Here is a 20202-nt window from a genome sequence, read left to right as displayed (position 1 = left end):
GCCAGACAGAAGTGCAGGGCGAAAAAAAATCTCAGGGCTACATACCCTCAACATGCTCTCTCACATATGCATACCTTTTTTTTTAAATTATTTTATGTTCACACTTGAGAACACAAATTATCCATGTACAGCTTTCATTGTGAAATGATACCAGTGTTTCATGCCTGATCTCCTATATGTGGCTCCCTCGCAGCAGTAGCCTGTTGACTTTTGCTCTTTTTGACTTTGTGCTTTTTTTTTTTTGTACACTGATGTAGGTAAGGAAAGCCATATAGGAAAGAGAGGGACAAAGGTGGAGGTGGAGCTGGGGCCTCTTCTCTAAAGTGATGCTCATTTTCTCAGAAGCAGCAAAGCAGTGACTTACCACCAGCTTCGACTGTCCTCCGACACATCTCTGTGTCTGATTTGTGTGTGCGTTTGACCCTGAGGACCAGCGTGAATGCTGTGGGAGCAAAGAGACAGAGTGCAGCTGCTTCCACTGAATGTTTCCACACAAGTGGAGCACCGACACACTCGCACAAGCACAATCGAGACTGGGTCAACCAAGTTCAAAGCATTTGTATTCACAAAAGGTTTTGCATTGGCTCCACCACCTACAGTTCTTCATCTAAACTGCGGGATGTGGATTTCTACTTTTCACACTCAGAAGAACTTGCACTGAGATGGGATGTGTTTATGGCTACACGTATGCCAGGCATGATCCGACATGAATAGTTGCTTGCTCAATTATTTTAATTCCCAAATCATGCTTGTTATTCGTTGAGGATGGGTACAAATTGCACTGGTTAATAGTTGTGGGTGGTGAAAAGTGCTTGAAAGTGCAAGACCCACCTTTGACACACCTTAGACACACCAAGCTCAGATTTGTACAATTTATATATAAATAGAGGAAAAAAAGCTCTGCCTTGTAAAATCTAAATGTAAAAACATAAAAAGGTGTCAAACAGAAGCTAAATACAAAGTAACCTTACATGATCTAATCAATGAAAATTCCACACATAAATCAAGTGGTGTTATAAGGTATGTATGTACAGTATGTGACTAATCAGAAGTCACACACCGTAGCGTTCGTCTTGACAAATGCCTTTGACAAAAGGTGTGGCCGAGCAAATGACATCTGGAGCTCTGACTCCAGCTCAGGTTGGTCCTTTAGCACAGCAGTCCCCAAACTTTTTTGCCCCACGGACCGGTTTAATGTCAGACAATATTTTCAGGGACCGGCCTTGAAGGTGTGACAGATAAATACAAAAAAAATACTATAATATGACTTGCATGAAAACTATGGTATTTTCGAAACGTAGTAATAAACATGAATCATGACATGACGTGGGAATCTCCCATTGAGATTAATCCGTATTTGAAGAAGGACTCCGGATATTGTCAATTAAATGAAGCTTTCTTTTTCTGGGAAGTCGTAGGCTCCTCTTCTGTCTCCTGGCTGGGCCTTTTCCCCTTCCCAAAGAAACTTTCCAAAGACGTTCGTTTTTTTACTCATTTTGCTCGCTCCCGGATATCAATTCAGCTGTAACCTATCGCATGACCGAGAAAGGCGCCTTGACCTGCGTCAAGAGTGATATACTGTAGACGAATGTAACGGAGAATCCGGTAAATTTTCGAAATAAAACATCTTTCAGATTCCGAAATGACTAAAACGGAAGTCATGCAACTTATTTATTCTTTCTGTGTGGCCCTGTACCAAATGACCCACGGACCGGTACCGGTCCGCGGCCCCAGGGTTGGGGACCTCTGCTTTAGCACACATTTAGTTCAGTGTTTGCATCTGCTCCATGCCCATTGCGAGTGTTTTTAATTTTGTCTTTTTGTGTTTGATTGTTCAATAAATGTCTGAAAGTTCATCCGCAACTTTTGTTTCCTTTTACTCAAGCGACGGTGTATGTGAAACTCCCTCCTAACTGAAATTTTTGTCTTGCAAATGTTTAGGTGTCATTTGTAACTTGAAAAATATCTGGGTTGGACATAAGTAAAAGCATCACTGTACGATGGCACTGTCAGCGAAAATGAACGGTCTTAAAAAAACAACTTCAGTCACATATAAGCTCATTGATGTGGTGTGAAAGGACATCATATAATTGGTAGTTTTTGAAAGCTACTTTTATGTTCTCTGTTTTGCTTCTGAATGTTGTTCACTGTTGTGTTTGTAAATACCGGTGGGTGCTGTGTCTAACTTGTGGGAAACGCATTGTCTTCCCTTGCCTAACTGATAAACAGTTTAAGGTACCATATCAAGTACACTGTATAATTTCATACATACACATACAGTAATGTATAATTTATTGTACTACAAAGAACATGGCATGTTTGTCAGTCTACTGTCTTTGCTTCAGGCGTGGTGCACTGGAGTCACTCACCCATCTTCATCAACTGCATCGGACACCACCAAACCACCAAATTGTCAATGCATCCAGCTTCTTGGTACACTTTTGAAAACCGATCCTGATTTGTATTTTCTCCCTGTTCCCAGGCTTCCATTTTGCCTACGCTCCCTGCGAGTCTACTCGCTTATAGCGCTCTGTCAACCCAGACTCAGCTCTTGGACCTCCTGCCCATCTGCAGACAACATCTCTCCCTCCACCTCCTACCTCCTGGCATAAAATAAACATTCTGTCTTCTCAACCTGTTTGTTACATATCATTTCTGCATTTGGGTACTCCCGCTACCGGAACCTTGAGAGAGATTGGCCACTATGGCCACTATTCATCCAATGTCTGAACCGCTTACCCTTACTATGAGCACGGGCGTGCTGGAGCCGATCTTTGATAACAGTACACAGAGAGGAAACAAGTGAGAAATAAAGAAAAAAGTAAGGATATTTTTATGTGTTAATGTGATGGTAGTGTAATTTGATTGAACAGGAAGATTTTGCCTGGTTATTTGTGGTTACATTTTTTTCGTTTTGCTATGTGTTGTTTTATATATGTTTTCTATAACACAGTACAGTTTGTTGTAAAGCTTCATAATTAATTGAAATTCCCTTGGAATTTCGATTATGGCTTCTCTCAATCTTTAAAACATTATAATTGGGAAAAAATAATTTGCAGAATGGTGTGGTGCGTTTACAAGTTACCAACGTTGTGAAGTTAGACTGATTGCACTATATTGCTTGCAGAGCAAACGTATAGTATATGTGAATCTGCTGTCCCAGAACGTGCTTTAAGCTATTTAATGGCACCCTAGTTGGAGTTTACTGTGAAACTAAACAAACAAGAAAAATAATTTCACACGTTGAATATTAAAACATGCTTTGTTTTTAAATGGCAACAGTGTAAATGCTAAAGTCACTGTAATATCAAACTGACATGCTAACATCGACTTATATTCCTTACCATAACCAACATGCACACACAAACGCTGTGGAAACTCATACACACAGGTAAATTAACAATTGTAAAAGGCAGAGGTGGGCATTCCGTCATTACTGATCGAAGATCTATCAGTCTATCACTGATGGACGCCTGTTTTGCTGACAACTGCTTAATGCCAGGAAACTAACACAACAAACAAACAAAAGAGACGGACTAAGCATTGATGGAACTGGGTTCTTGTCCGTAACTGTAATCATCGCAAACCGGTTCAAGTACCGACAGACCTCTTAGTCCGTCACTGACAGACGCCCATTTGCTCTTAATTTATTTTGTCATTGCCCTTTCGTATTTAAAGTTGAATTTTCAATGATTCAAGGAATTTCCCCTTCCTCAAAATTCAGGATACAATTACACAAGGACACTTTTTTTTGTCATACCAACACACATGTCCACCTCACATGCCACAAATTACAATACCTGCAGTCCCAAGTTAGCATGAAATTAGAGCCAAGTAAAGGTGCAACTCATACACACAAAGCAAAGAGCAATATTCTGATCTTTGGGAAAAATGACTGGAGCTTGAGACTTGGGGGCCCTTGCCTGCCTGCCTGTTCTTCTGGATTTCTAAATCTGCTGCATTTGTTCCAGTAGACCTCAGTGCTGCCTGGAATCTTGCGGCACGATGTTGTATTACACCGAAGGCGTACAACTCTAAATTTGGACTTCCCTATATACTGTGAAAACACATAAAAACGATTGCTTACAAATCCGTGATAAGCAGGGCACAGACGATGAACTGTGATAGAGTGGGGCAAATTGCACTGGCAGAAGGAAGCAATGCGTCACAACATGCCTTCACCTTTATGCTTGTCTGACTTCATGATCTCCATGACACTATAAAGTCAGGCAAAACTGACTGACTGAATATTTCAAATAAATATTAATTTATGTCTTTTTTTTTTAAAAGTCGTTAATTAGATAAACAAAAAATACGCACGCAGAAAGACGCTGATGAATGATAGAATGATGTGGGATGAAGGGACAAAAATAGTTGATAAGGGACAAATATGGCATCAAAGTCTAACCTGGCGTGGTATGAACAGCATGACACGGCATGGCAGGCTCCAATGAGGCTTCACGCACCTGGGGTGCCATCCTGCCTAAGCTCAACACAATCAGTTCTTAACAGCAAATCCAACTGCAGGTTACCATGACAACTCATAGGTAGTGCCTGCGTGGGACAAAGACAGGGCCTGTTGCGCGAGTATGCATGATTGAGAGGGAGCAAGTGAGCGATGTGTGGCAGAGCAGGCGATGCCCTCCCGGGGCCCTCATTCGTTTGTCTCCGACTGAGACCACAGGGGCCATAGCGGAGATGGGGAAGAGGAGGTGGAGTGGAGAGGAGACCAGGCAAGTCAAAGATGCACAACTAATATGGAAAGAAGGGGTGGGGGTGGTGGGGGAGGGGGGGGGATGAGATTATACAATACACTAAAACCTTTTGTTCATTTGTATCAATCAGTACTGGATGGGAATATCTGAAATAAAGAATTCTGAAGCCATTCTTTCTTTCGGGTTGTCTTACACAGTGATTTCAAGAGACATTGAAAGAACCCCACAGGCATAACTGAGTCAATGTACAAATAATTAGATTCACAATTATTATTTTTTTTAATGATTTTTCATTGGTACACTATCACGTTGGATTTGTGAATGGTGGATGGAATTGGAGCACCTGACACATGCTTTATTGTGTTGAGATTAAGTGAGTGACTTCAAAAAGTCTAGTCTGTGAAGGGTCATTATCTGATCTCTGAAGCACCATCGTCTCTATTTTGTAGTCTCGGGATGATGGAACAGTAAGCATCATACAGTCAAAATAGTCAAAAATGTCTGACTGGTACATGCTATAAAATGACAATACCACCCAAATGTCTCACTTATGCTTTGGATCATGAACAGTTCCTTGAATACAGTATCTCAAACCTTTCTCTTCTCATCATTCTGGGAGCAAAGGGCCTTGGTTTTGCTTTGCGGCTTGGCTCAGTGTTGGAGGGGTCCTTCATCAAAACACAGAGGTTGGTGGTTCAATCCCGAGCCATTGCGACCATGTTCAAGTGTCATTGAGCAAGACACTGAAACACCACTTGATCCTGATGCTGCGTCATCAGTCAATGAATGAGCTAACAGTATGATCCGCTTTGAATACCGGAGGTAGAAAAGCGCGATGCAAGTGACAACCATTTTACCGTTTGCTGACAGAACACATAGTGCATGTTAGATGTCGAATCTGGCTTTTTTGTTTTTGAATGTTATCCGTTGTTGTAAACCTGTATTTCCATCATATCAGCAACCGTCTCCAATGTATTCTTGACTGCTGTTGATATTGTGAACCAGTGCGCTGTAGTACTCGAGTTCAGCCTTGAATCCGAACTTGACACGTTTTTTTTTTTTGGGACTCCTTTGTCATTTAACTCGGACTTATCTCAGACTTGTAAAATATTTTAATTTGCTGTTTTTATTCTTGAAAATTAACATCCTCTTTCAAAAGAACTTGAAATATTTTTTTTTCAGATTATTAAACAGCCATCTGATTGGTTAACCTGACCGCGAGGGAATCAGGGACAGCAATCCCTTCATACATGTTCATTTTCATTCATTAGCTCACTCCTCGGTGCAGTTTATTGATCCCAGTGCCCAATTTCTTCCCTGTCTCTCCCCGAGATTGACTACCATTAATAAAGCTACACCGTTTTGTTTTTTTTAATGAAATTCGTTTTCTTGTTTATATGCACAAACGGTTAATAAAGCAAAGGGTTCCATGCTATCTACCGAGAGTGTTGAGCATAATTTTGTGGATGTGAAAATTGTACTTCTATATCTGAAGGTTTACTCATCTGGAATAGGACTCAGGCTTGACTTGGACTTGATAAAAGCAGACCATTCTCAAATCCCATCTGCACCAGCACTAAGCAGTTTAAAGCATGTGGATTTGTTGTCTTTGCGTTGCCCTCAGAAATGCACAAAATGCTAAAGGCGCAATAGCAAACAAGTTTTTTTTTTTTTTTTTACATTTCCACTAGGCATGTGACCCCAACCGATCATGTTCTCAGGGTGAGACAAAGTAGTCCAGCCCCTCCAGCAGCAACACAAGCCTTGGGGATGGTAGAGGGTGACTGCAGACTATGTGGGCCCCACCCATTGACCGCTCAACGGGTTCTGGCCCTGTCGCGAGTCTAGTGAGAACATTTCATGAAATTTTGCGAATGGATGACTGGATTCATAAACCGCTGATTAAAAAAAAAAAGACTTGTCAAGTCATGTGGTTCAAGTCTGAGTCAAGTCAAGTCATTTAGATTCTCAATCCCAAGTCAAGTAGTTTGCAAGTTTTTGGTAAGCTTGTTTGTTGTTTTTTGTTTGTTTGTTTGTTTGTTTATTGAACATAAAACATATATACAGTAATAATTTGACAGAAAATAAGGTAGATAAAAAAAGAAAGAAATCAATCTTCATACAACACAGTTATTATGTTCAAGGGAGTAGGAAGAAGTAAAAAACTTATCTAGTCCTACCCCGTTATGTGATTGTATCTAATAAATCATTTTTATATCAATCAGAAAAGAAAAAAGTAAGAAGAAAGAAGTCTCCATTAAGGCTCATACTTTACCCTTAACCGTGATATTTTTACAACTTTTGGTTTGTATCGGGATTATATACTTCCACACCCTGACACTCTTGTGTCAATTTTCTCTTGTATTCATAATGGATATTTATATACCTTTCTCTATTTATCAACTTAGTTCTGATTTATCATTATATTTAATGTTTTGAATTTATCATTTTAACTCTGATTGATGTAGGTTGTTTGTACTATTTTTTTTGAATTTGTTTTTGAACTCAGCAAGCGATTTACTCATTTTCAGGTCCGTTTCGAGATTATTCCACAGATTAACACCTTTGATAGATACACTTCTTTGCTTGATGTTTGTTCTTGTTTTGAGTTTTTTGAATAAGTTGGTACCTCTTAAATCATAGCTGCTTTCTCGAATTTCGAAAAACTTCTGAATGTTTTGGCAGAGCAGGTTATTGTGTGCTTTGTACATTAATTGGGCGATTTTAAAGTCAACCAGGTCATAAAATTTCATCGTATTTAATTTGATAAATAGTGGATTTGTGGGTTCCGTATATTTTGATCTATTAATAATTCGGATTGCTTTTTTTTGTAGGTTGAGAATAGGGAGTGTGTTTGTTTTGCAGGCATTTCCCCATATTTCCACACAGTAGGTCATATATGGTAATAATAATGAAGTGTATAATGTGTACAAAGATCTCTTATTTAGCACTTCCTTGGTTTTGTAGAGGATCCCTACGGTTTTGGCTATTTTTCTTTTTACGTTATCGATATGTGGCTTCCAACATAGTTTTGAGTCTATTACTAACCCGAGAAACTTGGTTTCATACGCTCTTTCTATCTCAATTGAGTTTACCATAATTTTAGCTTGGTGTTTGATTGGTCTTGTGCCAAAAACAATGAACTTCGATTTTTTCAGGTTAAGTGACAATTTATTTCTGTCGAACCAGTTTTTTAATTTGTTTAATTCGTTTTCTACGGTTGTCAGGAGCTGTTTCAGATTTATTCCAGAACAGTAGAAAGTTGTATCATCAGCAAATAGGACACATTTAAATTGTTTTGAGACCTTGCAGATATCATTTATATATAAGATGAATAGTTTTGGACCAAGCACTGACCCCTGAGGAACTCCGTGAGTGATTTTCAGTTGATTCGTTTTTTTATTGTTGAGTTGCACGTACTGATATCTGTTTTCTAAATAACTTTTTATCCATTTATAAGCTACACCTCTAATGCCATATCTTTCTAGTTTTTTCAATAATATACTGTGATCTATTGTGTCAAAAGCTTTTTTTAGATCTAGGAAAACCCCAACAGTAAATTCTTTGTTGTCTATATTAGTGGCTATTGCTTCCACAAACTCCATAACTGCCATTGAGGTGGTCCGTTTTTCCCTGAAGCCATATTGATTCTCACTTAACAGCGCATGCTTTTGTATAAAGCTATCAAGTCTGCGAGAAAATAGTTTTTCTAATATTTTTGAAAATTGTGGTAGTAGTGATATTGGTCTATAATTTGTAAACCGATGTCTTTCTCCACTTTTATAGATTGGAATAACTTTAGCAATTTTCATTTTTGATGGAAAGATACCAGCTTTGAATGACAGGTTGCATATGTGCGTGAAAGGTCGCACTACATATTCTATAATCTGCTTTATTATTGTCATGTCAATATTAAAGCAATCAGTTGACTTTTTATTTTTAAAAGTTTTTATAATATTTGATACTTCTTCTTGTTTTACAGCAGTAAGGAACATCGTGGAGGAGTTTTTTTCTACATATCTATCTATTTCAAACAAGTTTGTTGGATCAGGAATTTGTTTTGCTAGGTTACTGCCGATGTTGACAAAATACTCATTAAATTCAGTTGCTATTTCTGCAGTTTTTTCCAAAATAGTATTTTTGCCTTTGATAAAATACTCTGGATAATACATTTTTTTAGGACTATTTCTGATTACTTGGTTAAGTATCTTCCATATTTCTTGTGTGTTACTTTTATTCTGCTCTAATAGTGCATGATAATGATCTCTTTTACTGGTTCTTATAATATTTACTAGTTTATTTTTATAGGTCTTATATTTTTTTCTGCTTCTTCAGTTCTCAATTTTAAAAACAATTTATATAAATTGTTTTTCTTTTTACATGCGTTTTCTATGCCTTTCGTTATCCATGGCTTACTTGGGTCTTTATACTTTTTGGAGACTTTAGTTAATGGAAAATGTTTATCATATAAAGAGATTATGGTAGACTGAAATACTTCAAACGCTGTATTTGGGTCTTCGTTTGAGTAGACCTCGGTCCAGTTTTGTTTTTCTAGGTCTTGCTTAAAGGCGTCAGTGGAGCGTTGGGTTCTTAGTCTTATTTCTGTTATGCGAGTTGTTGACTTAGCTTTTCTATCAAAATAATTATGAAAAACTGCAAAAACAGGTAGGTGGTCACTTATGTCATTAATGAGAAGTCCACTTTCCATTTTATGGTCAATCTTATTTATAAATATGTTATCTATTAATGTGGCCGTGTCAACTGTTATTCTGCTAGGTTTCAGGATTACTGGGAAAAAGCTGTTGCTGTACATAGTATTTATGAAGTCGGTTGTTTTTTTGTGTCCATTTGGGTTTAATAAGTCAATGTTAAAGTCACCACATATTATTCGTGTTTTCTTATCGTTGTTGTAACTGAGCATATCTGTTAGTTTTTTATTGAATGTGTCAATACATGATCCTGGTGTCCTATAGATGCAACTTATGATGATATTTGATGCCTTTTTATTATGTATTTCAATGGTTAGACATTCCATTAGGTTTTCTATTGTGTTTGTCAATCTCTCGATTTTACTGCATTTAAGTGCTTTGTCTACATATATTGCAACCCCCCCTCCTTTTTTGTTTTCCCTATTAGTTGCAAACATTTCATAACCTTCTATTTCCATTTCAGTTGTTTTATCTTCATCAAGCCAAGTTTCTGATATGGCAATTATTTTAAATTTATTGAATTTAGTCAGGTATTCTTTGATTTTTGTGAAGTTTTTATAGAGACTTCTACTGTTTAAGTGTATTACTGAAAGTGCATTTTCCAATTTTATATTAGTGTTGAATTGTTCATCCAGGTAATAGTCAGAGTTTGTTACCCTTTGTTTGTTCTGGAAGAAGTTGTTGTCTGGGTCCAAATTGTTCTTGGGATCGAATGGCTTATAGTCAATATCTTCAAAGGGTTGGAAGTCCATGTTTTTGGGATGTGAATTTCCCGCTCCCACGCGGTCGTCGCTGGCTCCCTCGCGGTCGTCGTTGGTTCCCTCGCTGTCGTCGCTCGCTCTCTCGCTGTCATCACTGGCTCCCTCGCGGGCAAGTTGCAAGTCCGAAAAATTGAAACTCGAGTGTGACACAAATGAAATCAAGTCATGACACGAGTTCCCCATCTCTGCTCATCATAGGATACCATACACTTTACTTGAATACACACTTTTTACTTATTTTCCATAAATTGATTCAAATGAGGGTAAAAACGAGACTGGTTCTTTAATTAAAGACCAACACACCTAGGATAACATATTTAAACAATATTTAATTTTCAATGCTTTAATTTAGATTTACAACAGGTCTTTTTCATTTCTATGAGTTGTTTGAGCGGACCTGAGAGTCTGTTGGTCACTAATTGGCACATTTGGTGATGTCAAGCTTATATTTACCATTTACATCGCACTCACATTGGCAAATCTATCTGGTATGTATCTGATTTTTATGATCATTTTCTAATTCCCATCTAATTCAGAACGTTAGCACGTGAGAGTAAAAACATTTCAAATCGTGTCACTTGAACCAAGTAATGCTTCTTTTCGGTTCATAGTCTTCATGCCAAAAAGACATTTTGCCCAAAAAGCATAATCAAAATCATTATTTTTAGCCGCACGACAACAGTGCCGTGTTCCTCCAATGTTATGATGTACACAGTATGTAACACACGTTTTATACAACAACAACAAATTTATCCCTTGAGACCGTATCTGAGTGGTGAAGGTTTGCAAGTGTGTGCGAACATAGTGAAGGTTGTTTTTTTGCCAGGCTTCGTTCAAAGTTGCAGTTTCACTGGGAGCTGGGGAACATCTTTGTGACCATTTGCGACCTTGAATAAACCCTGACGGAAAAAACATTCGCTAGGTGCACACACACTAGCAAACGTTCACCACTCAGTGAAATATGGCCTTTAAAGATGGCCATTTTTAAGTTGGCAGTTATATTTCAAAACACTGTTGTTATGTAAATGTTACATAATTGTCTCTTTTTCACGATTCATACACATTATGCTTTGAAGTTGCTTCAGATGTAGTATAATGCTTTGTCTCTGTGTGCGGGTAGGGCATTATCATGTCTTACAGAAAAGTACCTGGTGTGCAGAGGAAATTACAGGACAGCAGCTCCCACTGTGCACCACCATATATACTGAAACAGTTGGTGGCAGTGTATTGTGGTTGTACTTTGGTGGCTAGGATTATGACATCATATTAAGAGTAAGGCTTGTGGCAGAGAACCGAATTATTTTATCATCATATTAATAATAATAATAATACTACATTTTATTTATAAGCGCCTTTCAAGACACCCAAGGACACTTTACAATAACAAAAAACACAAAACAATACGTGGAGTCATTTGTTATTTTGGTCGGTGGCACTGTATCAATGTGTACACTACATGATGGACCATATTGGCTCCTTCAATTACTGTCTTTTTGCAAAAACGTGAAGGACACAAGAATAAATGATGAAAAAAAATAAATAAATAAATATATATATATATATATATATATATATATCCATTCATCCATTTTCGGATCCGCTTTATCCTCACAAGGGTCGTGGGGCATGCCGGAGCCTATCCGAGCTGTCTTCGGGCAGCAGGCGGGGGGCACCCTGAACCAGTTGCCAGCCAATCACAGGGCACACAGAGACGAACAACCATCTGCACTCACATTCACACCTTACAATTTAGAATGTTGTTCAATCAGCCTACCATGCATGTTTTTGGAATGTGGGAGGAATATATCTATATACAAATATATAGATATAGATATAGATATATAGATAGATATATAGATATCTATATCTATCTATATCTATATATATAGATAGATAGATAGATAGATAGATAGATAGATAGATCTATATCTATATCTACATATAGATATAAAGATATCTATATCTATATATAGATATAGATATATAGATATAATAATAATAATAATAATAGATTTTATTTATAAGCGCCTTTCAAGACACCCAAGGACACTTTACAATAACAAAAAACACAAAACAATAGATATATATATTTATACATTTTAGTTCATTTTATCATATTTAGCTATTTTTTTTTAACCAATCATGCGTTGTTTATCACTGAAATAGAAATATGGAAGGATAGTCTGATTTTGGCTCATTCATGGCTGGTTTTACCTGCGACAGCCTCTCCTTCACAGACGTATACGCAAAGAATGTTTCAACACTGGTGTGACATTTCAACGTGAATCTGCGTGTTTTTTGTGTAGCATTGTGTCATGTTGCATGACAGGTCCGTAAAATAGTACATATTTGTAAATAACCAGAGCTGAGGACACTCCACTACACTAGCACACAGGACAGTCTCGCTTGACATTGGCGTAAAAAAAAGCTTACATCAGACAAGCGTGGACCATGCAGAAGGAGCAGGATGTCAATCAACCTCGACCACGAACAAGAGCAATGAACAAGCTCAGTGTGGCCGCTTTTAAACTTTTCAATCCACTCGTACACCCTTCTTTTTGATAATGTGCCATTTCCATATTGCGTTACGAACCACTGGTGAATTTCAGCCCCAGACATTCCTTCTGACCATAAAAAATTGAATCACTGCGCAATGTTCTTCACTGGTACGTTCTGTGAGTGGAGTGGTCATTTTCACCGACTGGAACAAACACGTGTAAAAAAAAAAATTACCAGATCGCGATCACGTGACACACAAGTTCCCGCACGCAGAGAAAATTCCATCGAACTTAAACACAAGTGTGCGCTGCAGCATGAAGTGTGGATAATTTAGGATTTTCCCTTGTATTACAGTAGAATCAAAAATATGAAGCAAGGTAATTACTATCTGTATGAAATTAATCATAATTGCCCCCCTCCACCCCCATGACCTTCATGTGCCCCCGTTAAGGCTGAGGCCTCGGTATAGGTCTAGGCTAAATTCTTGCCAGGGGATGGGTGAAGCCTAATTTTTTGGAAATAAAGAAATAAAACCAGTGATGGTGCTCCATTTTGTGGTCCATCACCAGCAAGAAAGGCGGAGATTTGTAATGAGCATGAAATGTGGACTTCCCTTCAGTTGCCAAACACATGAACTCTTGTCATCTTTCACCTCTTATGCTCCCTCAGTGTTCTAAGATGGAGAGCCTAATGCATAATTGCTAGAAAATACTCTTCATTAAAGCAAGATTTGAAGAAATATTTTTTAGTCTTGTTTTAAAAGTCTGTTTTTCATGATTTAAAAACCTAATTTAGCACACAAAAGCTGAGAGGTTAAGACCCAAATGAAAGTTGCATGTTGACATCCTGAATGTTGCATGTGTTTGTCGGCTTGCCATTAATTGAGCCTTTCTCAGGCTCACTATCACTGGCTGTAAGCATAACACCTATCACATAAAAACAATAATACTGTACTTATCATGAATGAGGGTTCATGGCTTCTGTGAGGTGTGAAAAGTTGCTGAAGAGCAACCACCGGTATGATGTTTCTAGAGGTCTGGAAAATGACCCAAGTTCAACATACTCACACACACAGGCCAAGAATATTCCTTTGAAGGTAAAAGGTGCATTATTTTTGTGAAGCATGTATGTTCGATGGTATATTATAATTGCGCTATTATGCGAGGTTCAGCCCATCAAAAACATCAGGTAGCGTCACATCTCGCTTGCTCTTGTGCTCCATGCAACGACACGGGAGTTGTTTTCGAGCGGAAAAGAGAAGAGGATCCTTCGACAGACAAATAAAGATTTGAACCTCGCGAGTCAATCTGGTGACGGTTTTAGTGTTATTACTCAGGCTAATGCTAAAGGCTATCTTCTCCAAAATGAGTGGTCATTAACACCAAAGGAGATCAAGACAGTTCTACGCCACCAAAACAAATGGAGATTGATTTGTTGGGTCTGCATGTTTTGTCTCAGAGGGAGCTTAACAAACTGGCGGCCTCATACGATGTGGAGAACAGGATTGGCCAGCAGTGAGTCAGACTCCTGCCAAAAAGTAGGGATATATGCATGCGACGTGAACAGACTGTGACAGAGTTTTGCTCTTTCCTCCCTTGCTGCTTTGGTGCTTTGGTCCTTTATTTGGTCACGCAGGGCTGGGCTTGTTTTTCTACATATAAGTTTGAACTACTCAGTTACACGTCAGAATGATAAGGCTTGTATGCCTTACCTCATCCAGGCCTGTTCTGTTTTTTTTATTTCAATTATTGCTTATAAAAACGTTTACTTTGCCACTTTCATCTCCTGTCTGCTTCTGGTTTCGAATTTCGCTCATCACGCGACAGACGTTTCCTCAATATATAGATGCTCAAACAGATGCAAATAAAACATTCTAAAACATGTACTGTGTTATTTGTATTGATCTAATTCGTAAATTCCAAAAATTTCTACAATCCTACATGACATTTGAAATAAGTAGTCATTTATTGTGCAAAGTACTAACGAGTGTCCATTTCATCACCAAGGACCACATGTTTCCCGTCACTTGAATCTTGAGTCAAACATCTCTCAATAAGCGTTTAAAGCACTTTTTTTGTTCACTTATTATGGAAGCCATGTGACAGTTTTCTTTATTTTGTAAGTTGCATGACAATAAGTTAAAACCACGTTCTGTTGAAACTTTTAGAATTGTAGAAAATACTTGAATTGGTGTCTGTCTAATGGCCTTCTCAAACTACATGCCTATTTTGTCATTCACGACGGTCGCGCTGTGTCTTGGAGATGTCACCCGACAAGTCCCTCAGGCTTTCGTTCGCCCAATTACGCACATTAATTAGCGTTGGCTTAGCAGATTGGAGCCAGAAAAAATGTATGTAGTTTTTTTAATTTGGTGGTTATACAGGTTCACGCCACCATTCAGCATTTTTCTGTCTCACCACATGAACGTTAGTATGAAAAAATAACATGCATTGGTGTAAGTAATTCACTCATTTTATAAGTGTTTTTCCCATTTCATTTTCACAGATTTTTAGAGGTAATGTCCATTTTGCAGCATGATTAGTGATTTTTGTGTTTGTTTTTAATTATCACTCCAACATACAGTCTTTTGTGACTGAGCAATTTTTTATGACTTCACTTACACTTGCTTGAATCAACTAATGACCTGATTTGAGGTGCTTGAAATTTGGTGGCCACTCGACTTGATGTGTTTGATTTTTTAATTTTTTTTCCACAGTGATTTGGAACTTGCTTGAGACTTGAAGGTTACGACTTGAGACTTCCTTGCGACTTATTCCCGCCTCTGCTGTGTCAACAGACAGAAGTGAACGGAAGTTGTTTTCAATCGGTGGCCTGTTTAAAGCCAAACAGGCATGCACGAACACAAACACCCGATTAAGAAAAAAAAACATTCTTACTACGACTACTACTGCTGCTTCTACTATGACGGATTCATTAATTAACAGTTAGCGAACAAGGCAAATGTTACCATAGTTTGCTGCCTTACTAGTTACTTGTGACATATCTGGACACATTTGATGGTCATTATATATGATATATTCTTCCCATTGTACCCGTGGCGGGCAGTGCCTTTTGGATGTGGGTCTTTGCATAGCACTCCAGCACCCCAAGATGCTCATTATTTGTAGACAAATTCCATCCTCTTTTAGCGGCAGTGTTATATGATCAGAAATGGCTATGTAATTGTTGCCACCAGCACAGGTGGTGAAAAAAAAATCTGGATTGAAACAAGCCAGTCAGCTACAAGTGCTGTCTGACGTATTCTCAGAATGTCCAAGTTTTTCAAAATTCTGATCAGGACCAAAGTCCCCCAAAAACTAAAAAATAACTAAATAAATAAAAACAACTCAAATTTGCGCAGCCAATACACATACGTTCGGAAGCTCTGAGCGTGCATTGGTTCACGCCAACTGTTCGGAGACTCAGAGAGCATTTTTCAAATGTGGCCTTCATTTATTCAGAGTGCACTAAATATGTAGTGCCAGGGCATGCTCTAGGACAGGGATGTCAAACTCAAGGTCTGGGGTCCACATCTGGTCTGCCACAATTTAAATGCATCGACTTTGTAATTTTTCATATTTTAGCAAGAAACACAACACATATTCATTGAGAAAAAAAATCAAACATTTTTTTTGTTACCAACCTTCCTTTTTAAATACATTTGAAAATATTTGAAGAAACAATTTTAATAGCCTCTGATTTCACAACTAGGTTGTTTTGATATGTAACAGGCGGTCATACATGGATTTGGGTTCACAGTCATAACGGCCCTCCGAATTAAACCATAACTGCGATTTGGCCCATGGCAAAAATGAGTTTGACGCCCCTGCTCTCAGCGCTCCAACTGGGGACACAGTGCACCAGGCAGTACAAATGGAAACAGTTCAAGCACAAACTGCGGATTGCTTTAGAAAACATAGGCTGAAGTCGGAAATTAATGAGAGGGAAGTACGCTCTATGTTTCCAAAAACACACGCTCACAGATTAGTACGCAGGAGTTAGAGTGAGGGCGGCCCGGTAGTCCAGTGGTTAGCACGTCGGCTTCACAGTGCAGAGGTACCGGGTTCGATTCCAGCTCCGGCCTCCCTGTGTGGAGTTTGCATGTTCTCCCCGGGCCTGCGTGGGTTTTCTCCGGGTGCTCCGGATTCCTCCCACATTCCAAAAACATGCATGTCAGGCTGATTGGACGCTCTGAATTGTCCCTAGGTGTGAGTGTGAGCGTGGTTGGTTGTTCGTCTCTGTGTGCCCTGCGATTGGCTGGCAACTGATTCAGGGTGTCCCCCGCCTACTGCCCGGAGATGGCTGGGATAGGCTCCAGCACCCACCGCGACCCTAGTGAGGATCAAGCGGTTCGGAAAATGGATGGATGGATGGAGTTAGAGTGAATTTTCGAACATGCCCGATGAAGTGGAGACCAAAGACTGTTAAATAGCTTACAATTTAATTGATACAATTACATGTCAATTTTGAAATGCAGGTCATTGCTTTTGATAATGTTTAGGCACAAAAGGCTATTAAGGCCCTCCCTAAATGCCACTGCCTTGTACACACTACATACTGCAATTCACAGCATCAATTCATTAAGATTAAGATTAAGATATCCTTTATTTGTCCCGCAATGGGGAAATTACAAATTTCATAATTATTTTAGTAAGTTTGAACTTAATATACTGTGTGAAAATACAGGAGGAGAAAAATGGTGCTGACTGTCTCTCCTAAAGTGGAGAAGTGCAGGTCTGTAGGCAGAGTTTACTTAATTACATCTCTGCAGAGTTCATCTAACCTCATATGATCAACTCTGTGTAATAAGACCCCGTTTAACTCTGAAAATGTTAAAATTACACTTTGGGAGATAAAATTAACACCCTAAAATGTAACTCTTAAATTTCATGACTCCAATTTTTTGCTGTGCGGTAATTAAAGACCCAAAAATGCATACTATATCTCCTTTAGCATTGCAGATATTTGCAAATATATTTTTTGCGTTATGCACCTTTTTGACTACATGTACTCTGCGCCTCATGTTTCCTGTATAACCTATAAAAACAGACAATTCATCCTTTCCCTCCTTTGTCTCCTCTGCTTCTTTCAGCAAATTTCCAAGCCTATTTTTTTCCTCATGCCTCTTAACTCGCCAGCTGTCGCATGGCCTCGGGCGTGGTGTTTTGTGGTGGTATCAGTGGCGTCCACACCTCCTTCATGTTATAGATGGTACGAGAGGGCAGCTTTAATGCTCCAGCTGTCATGCCACAACGTCTCAGTCTCAGTCGCTTGGCTGTAAAATGGAGCGCTGGTCCCCTGGGCGAAGCAACTCCCAGGACATTACTGTTAAAGGCTTTGTTGTGACCTCCGCCACTGACTTAACTATATATCACCTCTCTGGCTTGCATCCACAACATTCTGCTCACGTTTTTGAGAAGCTTCATTCTGTCGCTCTCCCTATCTTGGTTTTCTCTGTCTCTCTCACTGCATCTCCCACAATTTTAAACACACGCACACACACACACACACACAAACACACACACACACACACACACAAACACACACACATTTATTTTGAGAGATGTTTTGCTTTCATTATCGGATCTACAAAATTGTAATTATTTCAATGTATTGGCAGGCGATTACCTATTATTTTTATTTTGGTCCAATGGTGGATTTCAAGTTTTCAGGTTCATCGTTAGTTCTTATTTTCATACTCTTTTATGTACTTGCATACACTATAGTTTTGCTGCTAACTGAAGCCTATATTATGTATTTAGTGAAACGCACGTACAATTGTGGATGGATGTTGATTGGGAAGCAGTTTCATTTGTTTAAGAACCTGTTTTTTTTTTTTGTTCTATGTAGGTACAATGTACAAGAGGCTGCCTAGTTCAATGAAAGGCCTATGGCCATGCGTTTCCAGGGGGGGCGTCACACTCACACACACAATCAGAGGTTGAAGAGGGTCCAATCTGAGTGTCCAATTTGCAGCAGCCAACTTTACATCATCCGCAAGTGGGGATCTTCTTGCAGTTCCTTTGTAAACATTGTGCATACCGATCTCCTACATGGATTCCAGAAAGTCCGTTAAGCTTCTACAATTTCAACCATGTGCCTCTCCTGCACTGAATTTACGAGGGAATGAGGGGAGCCGCTTGATTGGCCGGGAATCAAGTCAGCTGTGTTTAGGCACACAACTTTGCAAATGTCCATTTCTCAGTGATCCATCCCGTTGACAAAAATGCCAAAAGACAGAAAATGCAACTAATGCGCAGTGACTTCATGATTATTATTATTATTATTATTATGTTCACTGAATCTAGAGTAGCAGCAGAGTATTCATTTGTTCAACGTTAGCCTCTCCGTCACCAACACACCTGACTTTGTCATTGTCCTTTCACATTCTCACTTCAATGTGAGCTATGGCGAAAATGTGGATCTCTTTAGGGCACAGCTTTCAAAGTCAGATCTGGCCCGCCACATTATTTTATGTGGCCCGCAAAAGCAAATCAAGCATGTCAAGTTCCATGATGCTTGCTAAAGAGTGAACCAACATTTCAAATTGTTATATGTAATCCACAATAACAGTCATTATTCTTGACTTCTGATTTTAAAACTAGTTATTCATCAATTCGTTGTGTGCTGTGTATGTAATACGTGGAGGTGATTAAACATTTGTATGGTTTCCCAAAATTCATAACGTCCCTCCAAGGTAAACCGTAACTAGAATGTGGCCAAAAGAGTTTGACACCTCTGCTTTGACACACAGACATGCACACACCAGTAACAATCATGTTACTTAACATGAAAAGGCATATTCCACCCACAGCTGTTTGAAACACACAAAATCGCACATTTTTGTACACACACAAATGTGTCAAGAATGCCTTCAGGACACCCAAGGTGTACCTTGTCCACTGCCTATGCAGTATGATATCGTGATGTTCCCGCTGTCTCTGTCCTCGCCTCATCTTGATTAATCTTATAGCAGTGAGCCAAGGACTTGTAAGATGCCCCACATTGCATGCAATCTTCTCTTAATGTGCTGCTCTCTCGAAGTGAATCTATTTGGAGGGACTGTGAGCACTGTGAGATTTCCCCCATGTTATCTATCCCATGTCTAACAAATGGCTTGATCAATTTGGTCAAGTCCATTGACTGCACACCTGTTCAAAAATTTCAAAAACATTTTCCACCAGTAATGTAACCTATATTGGAAAAAAAAGAATATTTTCAAAAGGGGGATTAAAAATATTTTGCTGCTCTGGCTCTCGGTGAAGGCTTGCTGACTTCTTCTAATGTGCTGTCTTCCGTCTTGATATAGCCTTCATAATTTTTTTTCTTCCGAAAAGACAAACAATGGTATTAGTCAGCTAGACTCTCAGCACTTTGGATAAAAACATTTCGACGAAAAAAGCAGGTCGTGGGGAGCCTTCCTGCCCCTCTGGGACATTTGCTGCTGGGTACTGCGGAATTCCTATTCACTCCAACTCTCCCCCGTGGCACAGCTGGAGAGACTTGAGCACACCTATT

The 20202-nt window shown here is 39.0% G+C and overlaps 1 long non-coding RNA gene across 1 annotated transcript in view; it reads left to right on the top strand.

Annotated features, from left to right (window-relative positions):
* LOC147203410 (uncharacterized) overlaps nucleotides 1-2572 on the top strand; it is a 30556-nt gene extending 27984 nt beyond the window's left edge. The window contains exon 3 of the long non-coding RNA XR_015101159.1: nucleotides 2483-2572. This is a non-coding gene — a long non-coding RNA (uncharacterized LOC147203410). The remainder of the gene's footprint in view (nucleotides 1-2482) is intronic.
* Nucleotides 2573-20202: the final 17630 nt, after the last annotated feature.

The sequence above is a fragment of the Hippocampus guttulatus genome, chromosome 6, assembly GCF_054856545.1.
Source record: "Hippocampus guttulatus isolate MCC_2025c chromosome 6, RoL_Hgut_1.0, whole genome shotgun sequence".
Taxonomy (NCBI): Eukaryota; Metazoa; Chordata; class Actinopteri; order Syngnathiformes; family Syngnathidae; genus Hippocampus; species Hippocampus guttulatus.
Note: the sequence above shows the minus strand (reverse complement) of the source record. Positions and strands in the feature narration are given on the sequence as shown.